Source organism: Colius striatus, chromosome 5 (assembly GCF_028858725.1).
Source record: "Colius striatus isolate bColStr4 chromosome 5, bColStr4.1.hap1, whole genome shotgun sequence".
Classification (NCBI taxonomy): Eukaryota; Metazoa; Chordata; class Aves; order Coliiformes; family Coliidae; genus Colius; species Colius striatus.
This window is the reverse complement of record NC_084763.1, coordinates 14,745,246-14,771,692: the sequence shown is the minus strand read 5'-3', so window position 1 is coordinate 14,771,692 and position 26,447 is coordinate 14,745,246. Positions and strand designations below refer to the sequence as shown.

Genomic DNA, 26,447 nt, shown 5'->3' with positions numbered 1-26,447 from the left:
AGGAGCAGCTGAGGGAGCTGGAATTGTTTATTCTGGAAAAGAGAAGACTGAGAGGAGAAATAGGAGGTTGTAGTTTGGTTTCTTCTTCCAAGTAAGGAGTGAATTTACAAGATAAAATGGCCAGGGGAGGTTTAGACTGGACACTTGGAAGAACTTTTTCACTGAGAGGATTGTTAAGACACTGGCACAGGCTGCCTAGAGAGGAGGTAGAGTTGCCATCCCTGGAGATATTTAGAAGATACATAGATGAGGTACTGAGAGACATGGTTTAGTGATGGACCTAGCAGGTTGGTGGTTGGACTCAATGATCTTAAAGGTCTTTTGCAACTGAAGAAAACAACATCCCATAGAATCGCTTTTGTTAGCCTCTTTAGATTCCACATAAACAATCATTGTGGGGTTTTTTTAATATATGTTTATTAAATTGTTAAAATATTATATGTTTAAAATATTTTACTATTACTCAAAGAGGTGGAATTTGAATTTAGACCATTTTCTAAGCCTCTCCAAAGTAAGTGCATTTTACAAGGGCTTATATGATATTTGTTACAGATTGACATCTTGAATGATTTGATAAATTTGGCTTCCTTTGTTGCTTTTTCTTTGTGTTCAGCCTCTCAATAAAAGGTGGCTACCTGTGTTCCAGTTCACAGTTCATCTCATGAGATGTTTTATCTTCCATATGAGTGCTCTCTGCAGATTTGACATCCTTTCTTTTGAAGTTCTGTTTTTCAAATACATTCAGAAGCTTGGTTCCTTTTAGGGGATGATAAGCAGAAGCAAAATGGGACAATAAAAAAAATCCCACCACTTCCATTACTTAACAGCCACCTGTTTCAAAATAAGTCTCTGAAGTGTTGCTGTTGGGTGCTACAATGTTCCTGAGATTTGTTTGAAAGTACACTTCATCTGTAGAAATGGCTTTTCTCAAATTGGTGCAGCATACGGTCAGCTTCTCTAAACAGCAAAAAAAATTCTGCATTATCAGACTTCATTTGTCATGACAGGATTGCTAGGTCTTATATCTTATTGAAAAATTATTTCTAAAACAAAAGTGAAATACTAAACTTGTTTTCGAGTAATTTACTAGGAGAGGCTCTGAATTCTTGTCATGTTTGTTCATTCTGCTGCTGTCTCAGTGGTTCCTTTCTATGGCCATCATTTTCAGTCTGTTCTCACTGCCTCTGATGTCAGAGAAAAGACAATTTAATTCAGTGTTAATTAGATGATTTATGTGTCTTTTGAAATGTAAGAAGTCTGATTTCTAAGGGGTTTTCTGTTATTGTTTTTATGGTTATTAACTGTGAGGCTATTTTATTCTTCACTTTGAAGTAAAAGAAACATAGGCTTTATACATTTGACTATTCTTTAGTTAGCACCTACGTACTGCTCTGTCAAGACACTTTCAGCTCATAAAAGGAAGTTCCTTTGCTACTACAGTAAAATTAAAAGGGTTTTTTTCACTATCAAGGAAAAAATTGCCTGAGAAAAGGAATTAGGAAGCTTTGATGTTTTAATTTTCTGTTGCATCTGTTTGTAGAGTGTATGTAGTGAATGAGTATGTGGTATTTAATATGGTGACATGATGCAGTCACAGTAAGTTGCAAGTAAGTTAGAAGTAAAATGAGATTACTGGAAAGGAGTTTCAATAATCAGTGGTTTCTTGGTTTAGTCCTTTGGGACTCAATTTCGTGTGTAACAAAAGCTCTTAAATCTGACTTTCAGCTAAACAGAAATTTGGTGCTGAATATGTGATACACAGATGAGCACTTCACTGGATGTTTTTCAAAATGTCACTTCAAGTTATCCTAAAGAAGGTGTTACATTTTGGGTTATTCTTGTCGGTTTAAAGTTAGTTCTTTGCTTTATGTCAGTCAGTTTCTGCAGAACATTCTTACAAGTATTGCTTTTAAAGCAATTGTATATAAAGTTAGTGATTTGAACTGTTTATCCCATTATACACAGGGTAGACTCTAATACTAGTGATAATAAGACCATATTACATGATACCAAGTTTCCTTCATAAGCTATAAGGTTGCGAAAAGACATTTGCAACCGTGAAAGTGTGATACAGGAGGGTACAGGTGTAAGTGGGCATTTTGCATAGAACACTTTAGGTACATATGCAATTATTGTTCAGGTAGCTGCAGTATATTTCTATTTAATATTTTTAAAGATGCTATGTTTCAAAGCCAGAAAACCACTCAAGTTGTCTTACCACGGGCATGACTTGCATCATATATTTTCAGTTCATGGTTTTTATAAATTTGAGCTCACAGTAGATTTTTTTTTAAAGGACAATTGATGAAAATTATGCATACTTATACACAGGTTGTAAAAATTTTGACCCTTGTATTTTGTTCCAAGCATAAATCATCCTTGCTATTTAAGAAAAGAAAAAACACCTATTTTGCATTTGACAGCCTTCAATATCTTGTCATTGCCCTTCTTCTATGCCTGTTTCCTTTGATGTATCATTTGCATACTTTAATCAAATTACTCTTTAGTTTTCTTCTTGGTAAATAAAGGCTTCTTTGCTTTGCCATGCTGATTTTTAATCATTCATATACAATGTTTTTCTCTGAGCTTTTCCTACATTTTCAGCATTGCTCTTGGGGTGAGGGACACTAGATTTTCTGTGCTTTTCCAGTGCCAGTCTCATCAATACCAAAGGAATTCAACTTGAATTTTTCTTTTTGAGTCCTTCGTTTACCAGTGCAATATTGACACGCTGTCTGAGAAATAATATTCAAATGATGATTAATCAGTACCCAGATGTAAGTTTTTTGAGTTACTGTTTCTGAGGACAGTGATACTCCATTCTGTACCTGATCTTTTACTATTTGTAGATGCAGCATTTCACTTGATTGCTCTGGAAAGTTTGGATTTTGGTGGTATGTAATCAATGAAGAAATGTAGCACCTCTATATCAGCACCTTGGTTTCTTCGCTACTTATGCACTACAAGTTTTTTCCAGAAACTTTTTCACTTTTCTTCCAAATCATCAACAGCTGAATATTCTGATCAGTACTATGTCATTATAAGAAGATTCGTGTGCTGCAGCAGAAAAGGTAAAACCATACTCGGATGGTATCCTTGAACTGTCTCATGTCTCATTTTAAGCCTGCTGGAGGGATGTCATGCTAGTGTATTTATTTAATCAAAATATTGTGTAAAATCAAGTCACATGTTTTCAGAAGCTGTAAGTATACTATATAAAAATTGTTACTTTTTGTCAACCAAGTTTTATAGATGACCTCAAGATCCAATATCCACATAATGTTGATTGTTAGTGCTGAGAAGAACTTATGACTCAGGCATAAAACAGGCAGTGACAGTGTAAACGTTCTGTGTTGTGCTCTGTCTCTTTATAGCAAATCCTTCTTGGGGTAGTTTTCTTTATACAGTCATTCTTTCTGATCTTTTCTAGTTAGCATGATGTGTCATAAAAACAAATGTGTTACTTAGGAATGAAGACATTGAGGCAACCTAGTAGTCATTTGTAAATGTATGAAAAACAAAATGTCTCTGTTGCAGAAACAAGACTTTACCTAATAATAGAGACCACCGTAAGACAGACAGTCTTTTCATTGTTCATTTTGGGATTCATGAGTTTGCATACAAGAGGGCTCTGAGGTTGCTTGTAGCACATAGAATGATATTCTTTATTCTCTGTAGGTACTTACTATTGTGATGCTCACACCAAGCTTACCTCTATAATATAACTCTGCTCTTCAATGATTCTGGGACTCTGTTAAAAATTAATGATGTAGTTACTGAACATAGAATACTGTTGACAAGTGGTCCTTGATTTCACTTCAAATATTTCAGCCTCTTCTAATGTGCCATTGTCAAATCTATGGCATCTTTTATTTTGTAATTTTGTATTTTGTATTAACTTGGAAAAATGCTAAAAAAAAACACAATAAGCTACATTTGTATTAAAGTGAATTATTGGAAAGTCAATAGAAACACAACAGAAACTGAAATGGCTGGAAATTGTCAGCATAAATTTATACATTGAGATCGTCTTATTTTCTCCGAGGTAGTTGAAAAAATTATATGGCATGGAAAGCTTACCCTGCAGCCTGAGAAAGGAAGAAAAAATCTGCTGTAGTTTATCACTGTCCAACCACCAGACTGTTCACAGCATCAATGCGTCACGGTTTTGATATTCTATTTCTGTTACATGCTAAATATTTTCAGTTTAGTTTAATGTCAGCACTACAAGAACACATTATTTGTAGGTGTGAAACCATGTCCTTTGGGTATGAATTAACTAACTGACGTTGTAATACACAGGTAAATTGTGTATTGGCCTTTTGGTTTGTGTTTAGAAGGAGTAGCTTAAGCAGTTTTCTTTTGTTGCATGATGGGGTTTTTGCAGTAGCCAGGTGTATGTGCCAACATAACCAGATTCTCAGAAGTGCATCAGGCACTTCAGCATTGTTCAGAAGCTCTTACAGAGTATTTCAAAACTACTAAAAAATGTAGAACTACTTTAATGGGCAACTTCTTTTTTAACTTCTTTAATGGGCAAATTTACTCTTTCTGTATTGTAAGGTAGCTATGGTTGGTATCACTTTCTTTCACTGTTTCTTCACTACGATTTCTTGTTAAAAAGATAAATATGACACTATCAATAGTTCCATTCCACACAGCAGGACTGTCTGGAGGTGACTTATTCGGTATCTTAGTAGGCTCAGAAACCTTGGACTGGTCTCTTTTTATGACAATGAGATCAATGCTGCTGTTACGACTGCCAAATGTGTTAAGCCTATAATAATGTCTGCACCTTTATTTACCAAAAGAATTCTAGAAGCACGATGTATGAGGTATTCTTGTATGACACTACATGTTTGGTGGGTTGCTGAATTTAAGGAAAGGGGAGGGGAGAAGCACTTGTTAAATTAAATGTCTAGACTCTTGTCTGCTGGAATCAATTGACTCTCACCTATTTGTATATTCATAATGCATATCTCTAGCATCATCATTTTTCTCAGCTGTCATTTCATGGCAACAACGCAGCAGCAGCAGTACCTCAGATGTGGCATTTATAAGTAGGAGAGCAGCAAAACAAGTCATTCCCTATTGTACTGGGTTTCTTTTGTCTTTGTGAAGGAAAAAAGGGAACTGCAGATTCTTAAATATTTTTCCAAGATTAAAGCATGTAGTTGTTTTTGTTCTCCTTCAGTCTGGTGTATTTTCACTTCTGATTTTACACACACCTCGCCTGCTTTGTTGTTTTAAAACCTGCTGCACCATATTATAGAATAACTCTGTCCTCACTGTTTGGTTATGTGATTCCTTTCATGACCTGTATGACTGCTGGTCAAACACGATTTTCCTCTTAAACACGCTAGACATGGCCGCACAGGAGGCACTCTTATAAATTTAAAGTACCTTCTGATGCCAACCTTGAAATACTTATAATAAAGAAAAGTCTCAATATGTATACGTATATGAACATAAGGTATTGTCATAGTTAGGGAAAATATCTTAGAAGGACTCCTTTTTTGGTTTGATTTGTTTTTTTTCTTCTTCTTTCCTATCCTTAAAATACAGAACTTCGTAGGTAATGGACTGTAAAATGAATGTGTCCTGCAGGGCAATTTTTTTACCTGAGAGGGCTGAAGAGCAGTAGGTATTGTTTGGACTATGAATTAAGTATTTCCCATCTAGTTAGTGCTTAACCAGAACACATGATCTCCTGAGTATTGGCCATGAGTGTCTGGCCAGCTGACTTGTATTCAAATTGGCCAGTTCTTCTCCTCTTTTAAATTTTAAAGATTTTAAAAATCAAAACATAACATGAAAGTGTTGTTAAGGAAATGTTTTAAATCCTCATTAGCTCCCTTGGTAGAGTATTAATTTTTGTTAGACTCTGCTAACTTGTAATTTTGTAAAATAGACCCAATAAATGGTGATGTAGACCTAACAGATGTCTAGTAGAATTTAGTCTTTCAATTTCTGCTGAAGTGTAATAGTGATAGTTTAACTAGTCTATGAGAGCCAATGATTTATTTCTGTGCTCCCAGGGAGGAGAAGACAGTGACTTCATGGTAGAACAGGAGGCAAAATTGGTAAGACATATTATCTAACACAAGGAAAAAATAATACCATTGCTTCAGGAGAGGCAGTGTCCTAGGTATGGCACTTTGGCTTAATTAATACTGTTACAGGAGTGTACACAGTGAGCCAAAGTGAATTACAAAAAAATAACATGCAAAATAATGAGGTTCTTGGGCTTTACACTTTGTCAATGTTATTTGCTGTACTAGGCAACCTTAGGTGCCCAGAAGTCTCATCTTTTTTGTTGGTTATCCTCTTCCTGGAAAGTGTTTGTTGCATGGACTAGCTTAATGCCCTAGTTTCTTGAAGTGAAAGGTGCAGATAGTGGTTGCAGAACACCCAAGTCAATAGTGTGGATGTGTGGATGGGATGTAACATGTCAGTATGTTGTGAGCTCATGCCGTAATCATTTCTCACTGTCTGCTGAGAAGGTTTTATGATGAAGGTTTGTTTTTAATTCAGATGACCTCATTCACTTTATCTTAAATGACTAAAAGCTACTTTGTTTTCAGTAGGATTTGCTTGAGCACAGAGATTTTTGTGGGGTTTTGTGGTGTTGTTGTGTTGGTGTGATGTCTTTTTTTTCCACCAGTGAAGACAATGTTAAAGGCATCAAAGTAGCTACTAGCTGTGGTTATATAGTTCTGACTTGTGTGGTATTCTTTTAAGCTGTTTGCTGTTGGGATGTTTTGGTTTGTTGGGGCTTTTTTTGGTGAGAAATTAGATCATAAATATCTACAGTTGTTTAAATAAGTAGGGGAAAAATGGCTCTCTTTTCAGATCCTCTGGAAGGAGATGAAAAATCTTTGCTGAATTTTCCATAGATTGACAGAATTTAAGTAAAGTCCTTTAACAAAAAAGCAGTCATTTTACTGTCTAAAACTGTAGGAATAACTCAACATTGAAATGAGCAATAGACAAAATGATTCATTCTGTAATACACAAATAACCTGACCAACACACACTCTTCCTCCACCACCTTCTCTCCCCCTTTTTTTGAAGGAGGGGGAAAAAAAGATTTGAGCTGTGCATGTCTTAGTGCTGTGGTATGCAGGTTACAGTAACTTAATCATAGCTGGGTTCTGAAGTTGCTTCAGTGTCCTAAGGTGGTTTCTTTTGTTGAGATTTGTCACTATTAAGGGAACATGTTTAGCTTTATCATTAAAGGCTATGCACTGTGTAACAAGCACCTTAAATATTTTATTTCTCTTTAAACACCAAGACTGAACAACTTTGAAACAATTGATAGCTGTATTCAAATGACAAGTTAATGCTGCAAGAATTTTGTGAGTGAGAGCTTAAGTTACATTTATCAAAGAAGTAAAAGTAAAGTATAGTTCAGTATAGCTCTGTGTACTGTGCATGTATGAGAATTTGACTTCTGCCACAGGATAAACTTGATTTCTATCAAATTTTACAGTAACTTTAACCTAAAAAAACCTGTCTGTCATTGAATTGTTTCTTGTTACTATATCAATCACATTATCACCATTATTATTGATATCTGATAAATTTCATTACAGACAGGTACTTAATAAACTTCTAAGATGAGTGTAACCAGTAAGGGACTTTTTGAAGACATTAAAGCAAGCAGTACAATACTAAAATCTTGAGAGCATCATTAAATTTAAAAGTAAAAATATTCTGTGGATTTTTTTTAAAAACTGCATTAAACTCCCTTATTAAACATCCCATAAGCAGCACAGTGAATAAGACAGAACACTGCACATTGCTTTAGTTCTAGTAAACCATAAAGTCAGTATGTGTTAAGTTTGCACCATTTCAATCTGTACTTGTCTATACCTGGATTATTTATGAACTCTTTCAGCCTAGAGTGGTGTTCAACACTGGATAAATGTGGTGGGTAAAAACAAAAATATTTTTCAAGATAAGAGTTAATATGTTAGAGGCTTGGTACGTAGCCAGTTCTGAGCTTAGTCTGGAAAAAAGGTAGCATTTGCAATGCAGAAGCAGTGTATCTTGAACATACAGAAAGGCTGATATTAGATATTTGTTTTGCTTCAGCTCTTTTTTTTTTTTCTGTCAAAAGAATCAGGGTTATCTTTTTGGAATTGTCATACGGCATGGAGAGCCTAGGATTGGTGTTTATTGTCGAGATTAGGATAGACAGAAAGATGTTTACTCATTAGAAGAGTGTGATGGTTCACTGAGCTCCTCCTATCTCATAGGAATTCTATTACACTTGGATAAAGCTGTGGTGTGATTCTTGTATAGTCACTGTAAACAGCTTTACAGCTCTGGATTTTATCATCACCTGATGGTGTGCTCATATTCCTCTTGAGAGCTACCTGTGTGTGGACAAACTGAATATGCAGCCATAATAAAGATGTTAAAGTGGCTTTGTACTTTTTAAGGTGAAATGCCTTCTGGATATCACAGAATCAATCTTTGTTTCGTTTTGCTATGCTTCTTTTGAGGGTTTTTTTAGATTTTTGTTTGTTTAAACTCAAATACAATATATTCTTGTAAGGTGTTACTGTTGCTTTCTAATCCAGTGTTCATGACTTCAGTGCTCATTATTAGAACTGTGCTGTGAGGGGAGGGGGAGGGAGTTTTGCCTAAACATGCTGTCAGAATATTTACATGAGAAAATAAAGAAATGAGACAATGAAATACACCTGTTTAAAACTATTTTATTATTTGTGTGATGAGTTTCCTGGTTTGCATGAAAATTAGTTTATTTATGAAGTAATTCTAATTGCTACGTGCTGCAAACAATAAATAAGATAGCAATGTAAAATGAGTTTCATTTTCCATATGGGTGTGTGTTATTTTATTTGCATAGAGTCTCTTAGATGTAATGAATAAAAAATTAGCGGGATCTGCAGTGTTAGGTAAAACAGATGAGCATGAAAAGAATAATTTAATACTTCTGAAGTTATTGGTAAAACCTCGTGAGAAATCCTGGCCTCATTTACAGGAGTGCAGCAGCATTGGCTTATTGACCTGAAACACTTGAAATAACTGTCTTAAACATCTCACGCAGAGACTGGATTCTCCAGCTGAGCTACCTGGGTGCTGAAGTAATAATGTTAGAGCTAATAATATACAAATGTGTGGTTTGTTTTCTTTTTAAAGTGATTTGCACTCTCAAGAAGTAGAAGAGTCCTAGAATTCTTAGGCCATGAGACTGATCTGCTGGGGTAGCTGTGCTTGTGGGTTCTTGAAAAGATGATACAGAGCTGTAATAAAATAGGGAACCTTAGATTTCATCATTTTATTGTAGCCTGCTCTTCTGTTTTGCTGCACAACACTGGGGAACTGGATTAACCTCAATCTCCTTTTTCAGCAATAAAGCAGGGAGAACAATTTCACTCTTTTATAACAGATGATATGAATAGTTTTGGTATGGCATGAAGAGTTTTATGATGCAAGTTCTAAGTGAGTTTATAATACTGTAATCCCTCTTCCAGCTTGAGATGGAGTAGTAGACAACAACCTAGTAGGTAGTCACTGGCATTTGGAATTGCTGAAGGCTAATGAAGCTTCAAATGTTTGCATTTGACTTGTTGATGGGAACTACCAAAATGGAAATATGAATGTCCAGTGGGCTTTACCAGTAAATTGACTTAACTTTTCTGAACAGGTGTGGGACTTCTAATTAAATGTGTCACTTGAAAGCATATTTGACCACACTGGCCTGAGGTGGGAATTCATGGAGTAGGGAGGATAGTTGGAAGTATGTGAGGATATTGCAAGTTACTCATTTTGAATTCCTTGATCACATCTGACAATAAAGTTATCTCTGAACATCTTCTCAGTAATTTCAGAATGCTGCTTTTACCTCAAATTTCTTTATCTTTTCATTGCTTTTAAGTAGAAGGAATATCTTGTTATCTGAGCCTTGTTCCTGCGAAGGTGAACTCCTGTTTGTGTGTGTGCTTTTATGTAATTTGAGTGAGTTTTCTTTAGTCACAAAATTGAGGGGCTGCTGAATCAGTAAAACCAAGATGAAATGTTTTCTGATGAGAGACGTGCAGTAGTGTGATGAAAGTTCACATTTTAGCAAGAAAAGACAGTTGGGCGTGTTATTCAGCAGCCATCTCAATATGAGCCAGCAGCATGTCCAGATGGTTAAGAAGGTCAATGGCATCTTGGCTTGTGTCAGAAATAGTGTGACCAGCAGGACCAAGTGATTATCCTCTTCTACTTGGCCCTTCTGAGGCCGCACCTTAAATACTGTGTTCAGTTCTGGGCCCCTCACTACTAGAAGGGCACTGAGGTGTCTGGAGACGGGCAATGAAGCTGGAGAAGGGTCTGGAGAACAAGTCTGAGGAGGAGTGGCTGAGGTGATTGTGTATTCTGGAGGAGGCTGAAGGGAGACCCCATTGCTGTCTACAACCACCTGAAAGGAGGTTGTAGTGAGGTGAGGGTTATCTCTTCTCCCAAATAACAAGTGACAGGAAAAAAGGAAGTGGCTCAAGCTGTGCCAGGGAAGGTTTAGACTGGAGATTAGGAAGAACTCCTTCTCTAGAGGTTTGTTAAGCACTGGCATAGGCTGCCCAGGGAGACGGTGGAATCAGAGTCCCTGAAGCTACTTACAAGACATGTAAATGTGGCTCTTAGGGACATTGTGCTAGTTTGATGTTTGGACTCGATCTTAAAGGTCTTTTCCAATAGAAATGATTACCCAATTATTTCCTCAGCAATACAGTAGCCTGCACAATTGAGCGATGACAAGGGAGATCCATCAAGGGGATGTGTAGTCTGCTATCTTTAACTATGCTTGTATTAGGTAATTAAACTTGAGTGAAAGAAAATTTCATACCTTATTTTTCTTTACTTTTGCTTAACAAAAGTCTTGATCCAAGTTTGCATGTCTAGCCTTTAATCTCAGGGTAATAATTAATAATGCTTCTCTGTTTCAGTGACCCAAATACTTGGGAAACTGTAAAAATTGTATAGTAAGACAGAACTTTTAAAGTACAGGTGTCTGATTTCAAGCATCGGCATGTAGGTACAAAAGTAGCTTTGACCCGATTTTTCAGAACTAGAGCATTGCTGGTTGTGCCAACAAAAATAGAGCATGCTGACACTTTTGCAGAAAATGGTTTTCATTGTATGATATGCAAACTCGTGCTCCAAGGTACATGGTGACAGGAGATTGCTTTTCGGTTTTAATTTACAAAGTTATTGTCCCAGCTTGATAATATTTGCCATTCTGTTACAGGGAGGAAGAAGTGTTCCACTTTCAGTCTTGTTTTTCCTCTATGCTATGTGGCACACAGGTTTTTTTGTCTTGTGAACTTCATAGTTGTGCGGGAAAGAAAAGGAAGGTTGCTGTTAGGGTTAAAGTTTTTAAAAGGAGCCATCAAGATGAGCTTTTGGCTTCATCATTCAGCAATAATCCTACCTTTCTAATTGGAAACCTAGGCATTCTTGCTCGTTTGGAATTAATGGCTTTGTGATTGATCAAAACTGTGATTGCTGGAGCAGGAACTCTTTATCTGAGTCATCAGTGTATGTGGAATGTGTGGGACTGAGGAACATGCAGGTATCTAGCTAGACTAGTTTAAAATGATCTTGCCTAGAATCAGATTAGATATTTTATGTCAGTCATGCTGCCTTATGCTCCTACCCATCTTCATGCAGCACATGATCCATTCCTGTTCACTTTCATACAGTAGTGGGAAGGCTGCTGCTCTTACCTGCCTTTCTTCTGCTCAGAAGGAATGCTCTGCTAATGGACTGCAAGCAGCAAAGGCTATTTACCCTGTTTAAGCTTAAGTAGAGTTAGTGAGCAAGGGAATGCAAATCTACCCCATCATAATTGGAAATTGTGTTGGTAGTCATTCAAAAGACAAACAAAGCTAGTATTCTTGAAAATGGTTTTAGTCTATACAAACCCCTTGTTTTTATAATGGCGCATTGCTCCAAAGTTATTCTACTTTGTGTAAAGAGATATTTTATTTAGAAAGTTGTAACAAAAGTCAATACAGGTCACTGAAGAATAGATTGTCCATCGGGAGGCATCTAATTGCATATAAGGAAGAAACATGATGCATTTCAGAGGTAATGCAGTTTGAGTAGTCCTCTCTCCCAGACCTGTTATTGACTGAGGGTAACAGTGCATACATTTCAGATAGCAGACCTAGTCGGCATTTCTAAACTGTTGGTTGTAAAGCTGTTGAACCATATGAGAAAAGAAAAACATGAAAACAAGCCCAAATATTTTATCACTTTTAATAATTCATATTTACTTGGAAGATTTTTGTTGAAAAAATCAGATTTTGCACCTCTTTATTGCCTTACAGAAAAAAGCAAGGGGATCTTAACCTCAATATCAGTTTTCTCCCAGTTACACAGTCTAACCAGACTTAGATTCAAAAAGCATATCTAAATATTGTATGTGGGTCTTTCCTTTATTCCTTGTCATGGTTTAACCCCAGCCGGTAACTAAGTACCTCACAGCCACCCACTCACCGCCCCTTGTCTGCTCCTCTCGGGAAGCAGGGGAAAGAATTGGAGGGGAGAAAAAGTAAAACGTATGAGTTAAGAACAGTTTCATAACTAAAATGAAAATAAATTATAAAAATAACAATGACAGTAATATATCATAGTAGTAATGGAAATAAATAGAGAGAAATAAAACCCAAAGGAAAAAACTCAACTAAAAACCCAAGTGTAGTTGCTCATCACCCATTGACTGATGCCCCAGTAGTGTTCTACTCCTTCCCACCAGTTCCCCCCAGTTGCTATACTGAGCGTGGTGTTCTGTGGTATGGAATAGCCCTTTGACTAGTTGGAGTATCAGCTGTCCTGGCCATGCTCCCTCCCAGCTTCTTGTGCCCTCCTAGCCTACTCACAGACAGAGCAGGGTGAGAAGCAGAAAAGGCCTTCATCATTCCTGTGATATCAACATTCTTTTCAGCATAAACCCAAAACACAACACTGTACCAGCTACTAGGAAGAAAATAACTCTATCCCAGCTGAAACCAAGACACTTTATTTCAGAGACAGATATGTGTTCTGAAAAACAGATCCCTGTATAACATTACAAGCAGCATTATATGTTCAGAAAATTGCATCGTTTAAAATAAACTTTTTATAAAATGCTCTTACTGTGCAAATATCTAGAATGAGAAGACATACACAGCACTTGAAAATAGAGTATGATCCATCACCTTATGTTTCCTATTTATAGAAATTCCTTAATGGTTGAATCTTTGTAATTCTTGCAATGATCCTGTATGCTAAGCTGTTACTATCTCATGTGTGGAATAGGCTAGGATTGCTGTGTGGGATGCAAATGGGTGGTCTTGTGCATCAATCTTTTGGATTACAGGGGAGTGGCACATTAGTTGTGTGAATGGCTGTATTCTCACTGTACAGGTACACAGAATAGAATTGAGAGCTCCAGAAAAGTCTAGTTTTGCCATGCAGCAGCAAGTTCATTTGGAGATAACAAGTTTGACAATACTCCAAAAATATGAAGGAGAATTTAAAAGTGAAATAAAGGTCAGCTGTATATATTTAAGCTTTAAAAAAAAAAAAAAAAATCAAAGGACAAAAAAAAGGACCTTGTGAAGATAAGATTGCTAGAATGGTGAGGAATAAAAAGAAGGCAAAGAATAGAGAGAGATGAGCTTTAACTCAACCATAATAAATGAAATTTGTCTTCCTCAAAAGCAAAGCATTGTAAGAATTATGACCCCCTACTAACAGCCAAGCACATCCTTAATGATATTAAGGAATCAAGCTTCTGACAGAAAAGGATAACAAAGTACCTTTCTAATCTATGCAATTGTATCTTGTTTGTTTTGTAAAACTAACCTCTGTTGTATCTCCTTTGCTGTTACAGCAAGAAAATCAAGTAAACCTTTCAGAATTACATTCTTTCCTTTAGAAATCATGTTTTAGAATTCTGAATCCTGTTTTTTATTCACTTCAGGCAACCCAAGTTGACAAAAACTGTCACAGTCTGCCTGATTTCAAAGCCTAAGTGTTCATCTTGGAAGAATAATGATGCTAAAGACTGGCTTGCATCTTTAGAGGAATCTTGAATGTCAGTGGTCCTCAAATGTTTTTGTTTTGAACTAGCTAATACTTTTTGCCTGTGTGAGAGAAGTTAGGCAAAAAACAAGTAAACACAACATGGAAAGATGCAAAGTTACTGTAAGTCCTTTCCTCACAAAACAACAATGGAAAACATCCAAATTTCTGAAAACCTGAGCCAGGATAAAACCCAGTGGTGCACACATGTAATATGTGTAATGATACAGTGTATGAAGCATGGAAACTGATTTTAAAATGTCAGGTAGACAGTAAGAAAAAAAATAAAATCATTCCCTGCACGAATATGTGAAACAAACCCAGAAGCAGTACAAAACTTGGTACTTCTGTAGTACCAAATTTGGCACCCCTGTAAATTCTGAAAGGGATTCAGATGTCTTTCATGTTTGAGGTGACAGGGTAATATATTTGTTCCCATTGGAAATAAGCAAAACAATGCCATTTCATTGTATATGTCTGCTGATTAGTAAAGACATTGTTTCTGACTGGAGAGCTCTAGATATCTGTGATGCTGAAATATTTCATCATAGAAATTTATTTAAAATTGCTACATGCAGCAAAATGTTATTGTCTAACCCAGAACTATTCAGTATTAGCAAAGAAAGGTAATGTTCTTCTGGATTGAAAGAAAAATATGATTTTTTTTTTCTCGTATTACTTTTATGTTGTGCTGGAAGGTCTTACTTTTGCATATTGTTTGAGAAATTCTTTTGTTATGTTTGAGACATACTGATATTTCTTTTCCCAGTAAAAATCTAGATGAGTTGTTAGGAAGAGAGTGTGAAGTAGCAAAACCGATTTATGGGCCTGTTATATGACTTGACTTTAACCTTTTAGGGTTTTTGTGTGACAGTTTACAACCTTAGAAGATAATTGTTTAATTGTTATGTTACCAAAACTCACACAACTTTGAGCACTGCCAGATTTCTCAAACATTGCAGGACAAGTTCTCTCATTGCTCCTTTGTGGTTTTTTTTTAGGCTTTTTGAGTATATGGGGAATATTTCCTTTATATATAAGTATGTGTGTATTTGGATTATCAAAGAACACTTGGTCAAGGGTGTAAAAAAGGAACAAAAAAAGGGTAAAATATAAGCCAAAATGTTTTAGAGATTTCTTCTCTCAAGTAACAGCTCTTAAAGCCCTTCTAAGGGAAAAAGGCAGAGTTGTGGCAAAGTATGCTTTTGAACCCTGAAAATATTGTTTGTTTTGCTTGTTCACTGTGCCTTGAGTTTGTTTCTAGTTAAGATTCATGTGACTGTTGAGGGAGTCTACCTAGGGATGAAAGATTTTAAGTGCTGTGATCTTCAGTGATCTCACTTTTATAAACATGTATCTTTTTAAGACAGAAATTGCATTAATTTATCAGGACTGCCTATTTTTAGAGATGATCACCTGCCTCTGCCCACCAGGAATCATGTTGTTGCTTTTGGAGACAGCAGCACAGCAGGTCTTGAAGATGGTAAGGTGTTCATCTGGTCATAAGGACACTTACATTAAGGAAATGTTTGGTCATAAGGAAAATTAGTTAATACAAATGGTCCCTAGATTCAGTAAATAAGTATCTGCTTTTCATCAGTCTGCCTGTGCAGACCCAGGACTGGTTCAAGAGTCAAGGTCTGCAGGTTATGTGCTTCTGTAACGCCATTCTCCTGATTTACAGCAAGGAGAAATCACTGTTGCTGAAAGCTATGGCTGTAGTGAGGTAATGCATCTTCACAGGTTTCTCTCATTCGCACAGAGTTTTGAAGCTGAGACACTCTCATTTTTGGTACTCTTTTAACTGTGAGTAGCTGACCAGTCACAGGTACAGATGATTACTTCCTTGAGTCCCTGGACTGGATTTCCGTGACAGCATTGCTCAACTTTGTTGAGATTCATTTGTGAAAAGTCTCAGCTTCTCACTTGTCTCTGCCTGCATGTTATCATGTAGTACATATAGTTTATGTATATAGTAGTTGAGTTACTCAAGGACCTGTACAGATTTAGTCACTGGTCAAAAACCTTGTTTGACCTCTCAGCATTGCCTATTTGGGATGCTTGAGGCATCACTGAATTCATTTCCAATTTAAAGTGGCCTTCTCAGCTGAGATCATTTCAGCCAGAGAATGACTCAGCTGCTGGTTTTTGTGGCTGAGAATTCCTATATGATAATGTTTCATAGCAACAAAGTGATGCTGAGCCCTTGCTGCAAGTTGACTCCCAAATGATTTTAAAAAGTCTAATTGAATCTGTCAGGAGTGCTGCTTTTCTTTTTCCTTTCACCTTTGCTATTTGTAGGGAGATGAGAAGTTGTGCTCACAGCATGTTGCCAAAGCTGTTACACTGCTGAGATTAAACTGTTGGCTTTCTGTTCCAAAGGCCAAACTACCAAGTTTTAGAAAAAACTGAGTGACAGAGTAACAGTCTTTGTTACTGCATTATAATTTTTTTCTGGTGTTCTTTTCTCATACATCAGAATTCAATTGAGGATCTCTTCATAATTCAAACATGATAGTTTTTGAGGTGCCCACAGAATGTGTCAAGCAGTAAGCATTGGTGTATGTTGATAGAAATCTAGTTTTTAAAACAGTGCTGCATTGATGCAGCTGTGTGTATCCCAATGTATAGGAGAGTTACTGCTTTCTAGTCCTTATGTTGGGATTCATATTCTGACTTGCATTCTCAGCTGATAGAATCACTTACTGCCACTGTGGAGGACAAAGCTTGTTCTTCCTCTCTTCTACTGTCTTGTTGCCTCTCACCTCTCTTCTGGAGTCTGCACCTTTTAATGGGCTTTGTATTACTTAAGAATGTGAGCAGTTCTGGAAGCATTCATAGGCTGCTTTCGTGTGAGTAGCTCTGAGGCTTATTACTGAAAACCTTATTTACATGCATAGACTCTACAAAGGGATCTGCATTAGCTGCAGTATTTTGTCTCAAAAGTTAATTTGTTTCACAATTAAAGATTCTCTTTTTGTCACTTTGAACAGACCAGTTATGTTATCAACAAGCTCAAGCAGGTTAGCAGCTAAGGTTAAACTCTGGGCTATATTCTGTTGTAGAGATCTGCCATGGCATTAAAAGTTGACATGAGAATTGCATGGCTAGCTTCCAACAGCTTTGAAGCAATGTCAGGTAGTGGTGTTCCAAAACAGAGAAAATAGTATGTAATTTTGTGAATACCCATTCACAGGGAAGACAGATAAAGAGGGCTTGAGGATGTACAGGTCTTTATTTCTTTTTAAATATACAGTTTTTATACAAGCTTTTCAGGAGTTGGCAGCATATCCAAACACCTGCTGCAATGTTTAATTAAAATACTCCAGCTGAATGGAAAGCTTTACTTCTGACCTTTATTGAAAAGCAAAGGATTATTTGACTTTGAAAAATTCTGACAAAAACCTCTCTGTTTTTTACAGGAAAAAATGCAAGTGATGAATTTCCAGCATGAAAATCATTAATTTAGTTTTTCCCTATGGAATTGTTTTGCGTTGTACCCATTTCAATTAATTTGATTAAAGTTGCACATGAAGAGAGAGAACAATTGATCTGCAGCTTATAGTGTGATATATTGTAATACCTTTATTTTTCTCCAAGTCATGGCTGTGACATTCTGCTCATTATTTAACGTTGCATGATTCACCTTTTTGTCCAGATAAAGAAATGTGTCATGCACTGCAGAATTTATTTACAGTTTCAAACAGGAGTAAAATGTGTCACTTACAGAATATACAGAAGAAAGCTGTGCACTACAGTAGAGTTTTGAAGATGCATTTGCAGTGTGGTGAAATACAGTGTTTTGTTTCAAGTGTGTTTGTTCAAATACAGTACTTATCTTGGTGTTGTGAAGTGAACAGACTTTTTGGTAGGAATTCTGAGTTTGTGTGAATCAGCTTTGAAATCAATAAGCAAATATCTGTAAATACAGTGCATTGCATCTAGTCTTGAGACCTTGTTAGTCACAGTTAAAGGTAAAAAGCTTAGATTCTTCTGTGAAGAATAGCTGGCTGAGACTTCACTAAACTGGTTGCATTTTGTGTTACTTGCTGTGAAGGCAACTGACAAAAACATCAATTTCAATGTTTAAAATAGTTTAAGTTCTAATATAGATGCAACATCACCATTTCCCAGCATAAACTGAAGAAAAACATCAGATTGTCTCATAAATTCCAAAACCAAGATACAGTTTTGGGAAAGACACCTGTAATGCGCATGATAGCCCTTTAACTTTTGTATGTATGCATTTTTGATAACTTTTGAGTCTCTCCAAAACTCAGTTGGGAATTCTATATCTGTCCACTTCGGCTTAGAGTAGTACAATGAGGTTTGGTTGAGGCAGGAACAAAGACTTCTCAAAGTCTGTGATGCCTACAGTAGGTGTTCTGTTCTTCTCTGAACTGACTTAGACTAGATTCAAACCCTGGCAGACGCAATGCTTTGTATCTCCCAGGTCATCTAGTCACATAACCAAGGAGGAATTTCTGAGTCTTGACAAACAGAATTCCTTACAATGGATAATTGGAATGCCATGTGCTGTCATTTCCTTGCATCTTTTTCATAGAGAAAAATGTATGGCTTAAAGGTAGAAAGAAGTTTTATAGAGTAATGGAAGATAGCAACCTTTTTTTTCTCCCCTCCTTTGGTCTGGAACGTTAGGGCATTTTCACAATAAACCATACCTGTCAGAATGGGAGCCAATGTGTAATGTTAGCAATCAGCTAAGAGGCACTTTGTATGGCTTAGTATTAATCATACTGTCAATTTTAATTCCACGGGCATCCTTCTCTCCACTTTTCACTTAGAATTTATTTCAGAGCGTGATCAGAGCTCTGCTGTTCATTACATGCAGCATTAGCTAATTTGGCTGTTGGCAACTCTTATCCCAGTTCCTATTAAATGCTAGCCATAAATTGAGATAAGTTGTGCCAAAACATTTCAGCATTATCACAGGGTAACATAGAGATGGCTCCATTATCGTGCTGCTTTCAAGAATGTTGGGTTACTGCAGAATTAACCATTAGCAAATGCTTACGTGCTCCAAGACAAATTTACACCCACAGTGCTTTTTTCATGTCTTCTGAATTGACCACAGAACAAAGCAAATGTGAGAAAAATCATGTCTTGTAACATTTCTAAAATGCTCATTTGGGCATGTTGTAGTTTTTATAGGGACTTTTATAGAGACAGTTTTCCAAGTGTGCTGTATTGTATTTGGAATCATAGGATATTTTGTGTTTGTAAAACAAGACTATTAGGTGAACTGTTTTTTCCCAAACTACAGTTAGCAAGAAGTCTCTGTACAAGATCAATACCAAAAATTCTTTTATTTAGAAGTTTTTATTTCAGCAAGTATATTTAGAACCTGCTGAATGTATGGTTTCTAGTGATAGGGAGAAAAACAGCAATTTAGCTGGAGAAAAGGGAAAGTGTTGCTTGAATATGTAAATAGAACAAAGTACCTTATCAGCCCTTGCCCCTCTTGTTTGATACTGTAGTCTTGAAAAAGTAAGCTGAAAGTAGACTTAAGAATTCCAGTATAAAAGACCTGTTTAAACCTTTTTCTAGATGTGTAACTGATGAGAAATAAAGAACTAGTGGCATTTTTTCAGCATCAAATAAGTTGGTGACAAAGCTTCTGTAGATTTCTGGGCTGCCTCACATCTTAATGGTCGTTGTTGAAGAAAATTAAGGAAAGGGTCATCTAATTTTTTTCAAAAAGACTTAATAAAACCAACTAATGCAGCAGTTCATTAGTGACTGAATATGATGTATAACAGCTGTGGTTTAAACATTGGTAAGAAATAGTCTATAAATCATTAGAAAACTTGTTTTTAAGATATATGGAGTTACTAGGAAGTATAATGGCGACATAAGACAAAAAATTGTAATGGCTTGCAATTGATAGGGTTACTTGCACTTTCCAGTTTATTAGCCTGTGCATTGGTAGAGTATTTATTTATTTAACAGATTGCCCCTGCTGACTTAATGTTTAAAGTTGTATCTGCTTTAAATGCTTCCTAAAACTTTCCAAGAGCAGAACTAAGTTTCAGAAGTAGGGCTGCCTTACTTTGCTTGCTTTCCAACAGGTCTCTTTTTTGAAAAGGAGATGCTTTTGAAATCAGGAGAGTACAAAAATATGTAAGGGCAGAGTAGGCCAGCTTCCTTACTAAGAGATGATGTTTGCAATATTTCACTATATTTTTAGCTTTGCTTAACCAAATGCTTTTGCAGTTACTTCCTGGAAACGTGAGCACAGAATCTGCTTCCTTAGAGATTATCTTTCTTTACTCTTTTTTTTAACCTTCATTTTCTGTCATATGTTAGTCTTTTGCTCAGGAGTGACAGTATATGAAGCAATTGTAGCATTTAGAATAAATGTACCTCTTATGAAAGAAAACCAATTCAGTAGTCTTGAGGCACAAGGTCAAAACTTAACTGGAAAGAGAGATGTATTGGTGCTACTAGAGGCCAGTGCAACTAATGTATATATAACAGGAATAAACTAAACCCTTTGTCATGCTGTAGCCTTATATTTATTTTTGTGATTGAAAAGACATCTCAAAACTGCATATTAAAGCCTGTTATATTTTTCAGCTTAGATTCTACTACTGAGATTTTATAGTGGATTGGTAATAAATGTAAAGACCAGGATTTCTGCACTAATTAAAAGCATTTCATAAGTGTAAATGTAGGGAGGATCTGTGCAAGCCAACATTCATTGCTTCAGACAGTGAATTTAGTACATGTCCCATCCTACCACCTCCAGAAAAAGAAAATACATATTGTGATTCAGCTGTTGAGTTTTCAGATCCAGATTCAGCAAATGACCTGGGCATTACTTTTTAATCTACTTTTAAGCCTGGGCTTAAATGATCTTTTTTTTCTGAACATAAATATAGATATGCTTAAACAGAAACAAACTGAAATACTCTGAGCAGGGCTGGATTTGCCAGACATGTATGTTGGTGTAGTCAATAGGAGATTGACGACCTGCTCTTACTCTTCTGATGTGAGAGATTCTGTCAGAAATGTAGCTATTGGTTTTCCTTGGGCAGCCTTTGTGGGCTTGTGTGAGTGTGTGTGTGCATGTTTGTTCATCTAAGAGGAAGAAGCGGATGTTCTGTTACAAACTATAGATGGACTGGATAGTGCCATCTCTGCTTACGCTTTCTCACATGCTTTATAATAAGTTTCTGTTTAGTTGCATCTATCTAATAGGGCAGACTGAAACTCCACGAGTTGGGAGTTTTAAGTTTTTCCATTTCTGCATAAAGAAAGGAGAAAATATATAAACATTAAAATAACATTAATATAGGATATCTATAAATATGTAAAAATAAGATCACTATTGTATTGAGAGGTAGCATTGTATCTGTGCTCTGAAGTAACAATGTGAAGACTGACAGAAAGCTTACTCTACCTAAAGAATTTGCTTTATGATGCTGCTATGAGAAAACTGCCCAAACTTGACAAAGATGTGAGTTTCTGAAACATCTTTGTTTTCTGTGGTTTGTAGAAACTTAAAGAAGCACAGCAGCTGTAAATGCATGAACATCTTTACTGAGCATATTCCAGTTGAGAGCTAAGACAGACTTCACTGTACTGATGAGGGAAGAGGCATTGAATCTGACGCAGGAAAGCTGCACTTCAGTCTTAATATTTCTATGGCATTTAGGCAGGGAGGAAGAGAAAGATTATTCTGGCTGAAAGGAGGGAGAGATGGGTTATACTAGTTTGGGGACAAATGGAGCATGCAGATTGTGGCAGATGTCTGGGCTGCAATCATGTGCATGTGTATGTCTGTGGGAAGAGGAGATGTGAAGAAGCCTTGAAATAGGACCAACATGAAATAACTTTTTTGTCACACACACCTCCCTCTCTTTGAGGATTTTGGACAGGTCTGTGGGTAAAATGAAATTTTGAACGGAGTATCAGAGGCTTTCACTGAGGCGCATTCCATTCCCATTTTACAGAAATTCCATCATAATATACAGGATATGAGGTTTCAAAAGCAGCATTTGTCAGAGTAGCAGAAGAAGCCTTCTTTTAAAAAAAGTCCCTCAGCTGTGGTGATACTACTCCATTAGCAGGACTCTGTAATGAAGCCAGTGCAGTCTAAAATTGGGAAGAAGAGTTTGGTCAGGCTTTCTTTTTATGTGTATTGCTGAAATATACACTCATAGATTTATTTTATTGCTGTGTATTAAAGACAGTCTAATTTAATTGAACTTCCTGAGCTTTATGGAAATTTTTCTTTGCCTGTATTGCTCCCTGGACAGGATTATTTTTCACTTTGCTCTCGCTTCTTTTTTTCTACTCTCAGAAAAACACAAGACCCTCAAAGCTAAAATCTGTTGCCACAGAAAGACAGAAATGTTACTGTCCCAAGTGTTCCCAAGTCCCAGCAAAGAATCTAATGATCTCCCTGCCTTCTGCTCTGGCAACAACACAATCCTGCATTTTCCTTATATTTTCTAAGGTGTTTCGTAATATACCAATAGAGAATAGAGACTCAAAGAGAGGTGTTGGCTTCTGTGTAGGGTTTCTTGTCTAGGCAGAGCTAGTAACTAGAGACCATCTTTTTTTCATACTATGTTCTGATTCTAGGCTAGACTAGGTCCAGATTTCTGATTTGAGTTGCAAGTTTTTGTAAATATTAGATTCTAAAATATGCTTTTGATACAAAATTTTATTAAAGTCTCTTCAAAATGATGTTTTGTGTGTGTTTTTGTCAGCTAACCAGAAACTCAACTATTACTTATGTTCTTTTTTCCATCTCTTTGGGGTTTTATCCAGTTGAGTAGATTTTGACAGAAATTGCTGCAGTAAGACCACTACAGAAATCAGATTAGCTGTTCAAAATTCCAGGAATTTAACCTTAATTTGCATTTTCTGCTTTAGAAGAGATGAGGTTGGGGACCCACTGCTGCAAAACACAGCTGCTGCCTTTACTCTTGTTGGTGGCTTTATAGAACAGAATAGTTCTTCTGGCTCTCTAAGCACCTGGCACAAGACCACAGTACAACGGCACTGCATTTATCAAGGGGGAGAGACTCATTGCTGCTTCTCTCTCTGCCCACTTGGCAGATTGCAAAATAGACGAGGCCTTTGCTCTTGGCATTGGAGAGCTTACAGCTTGTGTAAATGTTACCCTGGGTTTTGCTCGCAGTGAATTAGCCTCTTTGTAATCACGAAGGACATGTTCGTGGAAACAACCCCACTTTTAATGGCTGTAGTAAGAAATAATGGTTGGATTTGTAACCTGATTTAACAAAAAAAAAAACCAACCCAAACCAACTCACTCACCCTGCCCCCCCAAAAAAAATCCACCAAAAAACCAACCTAAATTTAACTCTATGAAGAAGTCTTGGTTTTGGACAAATATATGTGCACAAGTTGTGTAGCAGATTTGGATAAACTTTCATATTTTTATAGTATATGCATGGTAGCATTAATGTAACTTTATACTATGAAAGAGAGTTTTTCTGACTATTTTGTGATTCATACTGTACTCTTAAGGCATTTACTTTTTGAAAGCAGATTCTCCTTTTTGTGGATCTGACTTGCAGGAATAGAACAAGATTGAGTCTAAAACTAAAAACAAGATTAAGAAATCATGAATAATATAATGGATATAACTACTCATGTCTCTACTTTTTTTCTTAAATTTCTCTCGAATAACTACTTCCATTTCCTTAGTTGAATGGAAATTCCAAAATGTAATATAAACTGTGAATAAAATTACATACATTTTCTTTTAAAGAGGCTATGTGATTTGTGTGACCCACATTCATAATTTCTGCCAGTTACCTTCACAACTTTATTAACATTGCTCCTAATTTGCAAATAGGAACAGCTGGAGAAATTATCCACAGGAGACCATTGCTCTGATGTCTTTTTTTTCACTGGTAGTTAAGAGGCGGAACTGAACTGGGTTTGCAGTCTGTTAAGTCCAATGTGTTTTCTGAGGTCCGAGCTTTGCATATAGGGACATCCCATACAGTTCTGAGTGCTTTATGACTGATAAAGGAGGGGAAAGAAGATAAAAAAGCCATTTGGAGGCGTAAACCAAAGGTCTGCCTAACACAGTCATCTTTTTTTTTTTCCCCCACAGTGGCCCTTAGTGGGTGCCCAGGGAAAGGGGTAATAGTAGGGAGGGCAAGCAGAAGTAGTGACTTTCTCCATCTGTATTCCAATTTTCAATCTCTCTCTGACTTGAAGTCTTTCTGAATCAGAAGTTCTCCTGTCATGTTTAAGGTTATATCCTTGTGTTTACGGGGCATGAATTGTGCTAGCATGGAAACTGACTTCTTTTCTAACAACTAGTTTGTATCAAAGACATATTTCAATGCATGTGGGCAACAGATGCCCTGTTGCCAAAGAACTCCAGCTCTGCAATACTGCTGAGCTGCTGGGCTCTGTTTAGTTGATAAAACAATAAAACTCTTCACATAGTGAAGTAGCTAAAACATATTGCCCTTCTAAATTGATTTTAAAAAATATGGTGTTTTCCAAGATCAATTGCAGTGTTTTTGTTGTGTTTATTTCTGGCTTCTCTAGATGTCTCTTCCTTCCTCACCCCTATCAAAAGTAAGAAAAGCTTAAACAGCTTCTGTCCTCCATAATACTATTTTGCATTTCCCTGAGATTATTTTGATTTATTTTCTTTAAAATTGTTTGGATTTGGAGCTACTTTGAAGTCTCTGTGTATAGTTAGTAGCTTGGCTTACATTTTTAAGGCCTTTCAAGAGGCAGTGGCTGAACAATTACATCCAAAATTTCATTCATGCTCTTTTTGTTTAGCCAAGTGAGATGAACCCCAGTACCAAGGACTTTGGGACTTTGGGCAGCTAGAAGCTGTATTGTATAATGCTGAGCCTTTTTTTTTTCCCAGATGGAATGTCCATTGTAATTTTTCAAATGAATATCCCTGTCCAGATCCTTGAGTTTCCGCTAGTTCTGTCAGTCATTTGCTTTAAGGTTTTACCCTAATCCTGTTACTTAACTTGAAGTTACTTCATATTTCATCTCCTTACTTTCATGTCTCTAAACCTAAATTGTATCTGTAGATTAATTATTCTTCTTCAACCTGTGATTCCATATAATTCCATTCTGCATAAGAGTATTGTCTCATTTTTTGTTATTGTCTTCAGCATTTTACCTTTTTTCATTTAAGAGATTCCTCAGTGCTAGCTATGAGACATGTTATGTATTTGTAGCATAAACCAACATTGCTTGCTATCATTGTTTTTTTTCCAGGAAAATTTCTTAGTAGCAGACACTATTCAGTGTGGAAAGAAAATTTGTATAAGTGAGAGAATGTTTTAGTGTTGATATCATTTTTTAAAATGTTTTTAAAATAATCTAAATTTAAGCCTGTCTGTGAGTATTATCCTGTCAGTTTGACTGAAGTACGTGCTTAAGGTTAAGCATGTTGATGTAATTGTTGCCTTATATTGATCAGGGTTTTCCGATTTAGGAGCAAGTTCCTGCTTGCAAACATGCAAACCATTACCTCATGCTTTAATAAAATAAGGTTTAATGAATGTTGTGTTTAGATTATATTTATAGTTGACATAAATGAAGAAACAAAACCACTGACTTGAGACTCTGGCACTTGGTTTTGGGAGATTAGGGGAATGATGCATGTTTAAATGACCCCATGCAACCCCACGAACCAGTACAGGCTGGGGGTCAAACTGTTGAAGAGCAGCTCTGCAGAGAGAGATCTAGGAGTCCTGATTGATAATAAACTAAACATGAGCCAGCAATGTGCCCTCGTGGCCAAGAAGGCCAATGGCATCCTGAGATGCATCAAGAAGAGTGTGGCCAGCAGGTCAAGGAAGGTTCTGCTCCCTCTCTACTCTGCCCTGCTGAGGCCTCATCTGGAGTCCTGTGTCCAGTTCTGGGCTTCTCAGCTCAAGAGGGACAGGGAACTGCTGGAGAGAGTCCAGCGCAGGGCCACCAAGATGATCAGGGGACTGGAGCATCTTTCATATGAGGAAAGGCTGCAGGAACTGGGGCTGTTTAGTCTGGAGAAGAGGAGACTGAAGGGAGATCTTATTAACATTTACAAATATCTAAAGGGTGGGTGTCAGGACACATCCCTTTTTTCTATAGTAGCTAGCAACAGGACAAGGGGTAATGGGATGCAGCTGGAACACAAAAAGTTCCACTTAAATATAAGAAAAAACTATTTCAGTGTTGAGGTGAGGGAGCCCTGGCACAGGCTGCCCAGAGGGGTTGTGGAGTCTCCTTCCTTGGAGGTCTTCACAACCCGCCTGGACATGTTCCTATGTGACCTGATCTAGGTGAACCTGCTTCTGCAGGGGGTTGGACTAGATGATCTCTAAAGGTCC

The 26,447-nt window shown here is 36.8% G+C and overlaps 1 protein-coding gene across 1 annotated transcript in view; it reads left to right on the top strand.

The window, feature by feature from the left end:
* The window catches only part of ANO10 (anoctamin 10), a 123,977-nt gene that overhangs the window by 51,694 nt on the left and 45,836 nt on the right, over window positions 1–26,447 (top strand). The gene's annotated exons all lie outside the window — the stretch shown is intronic.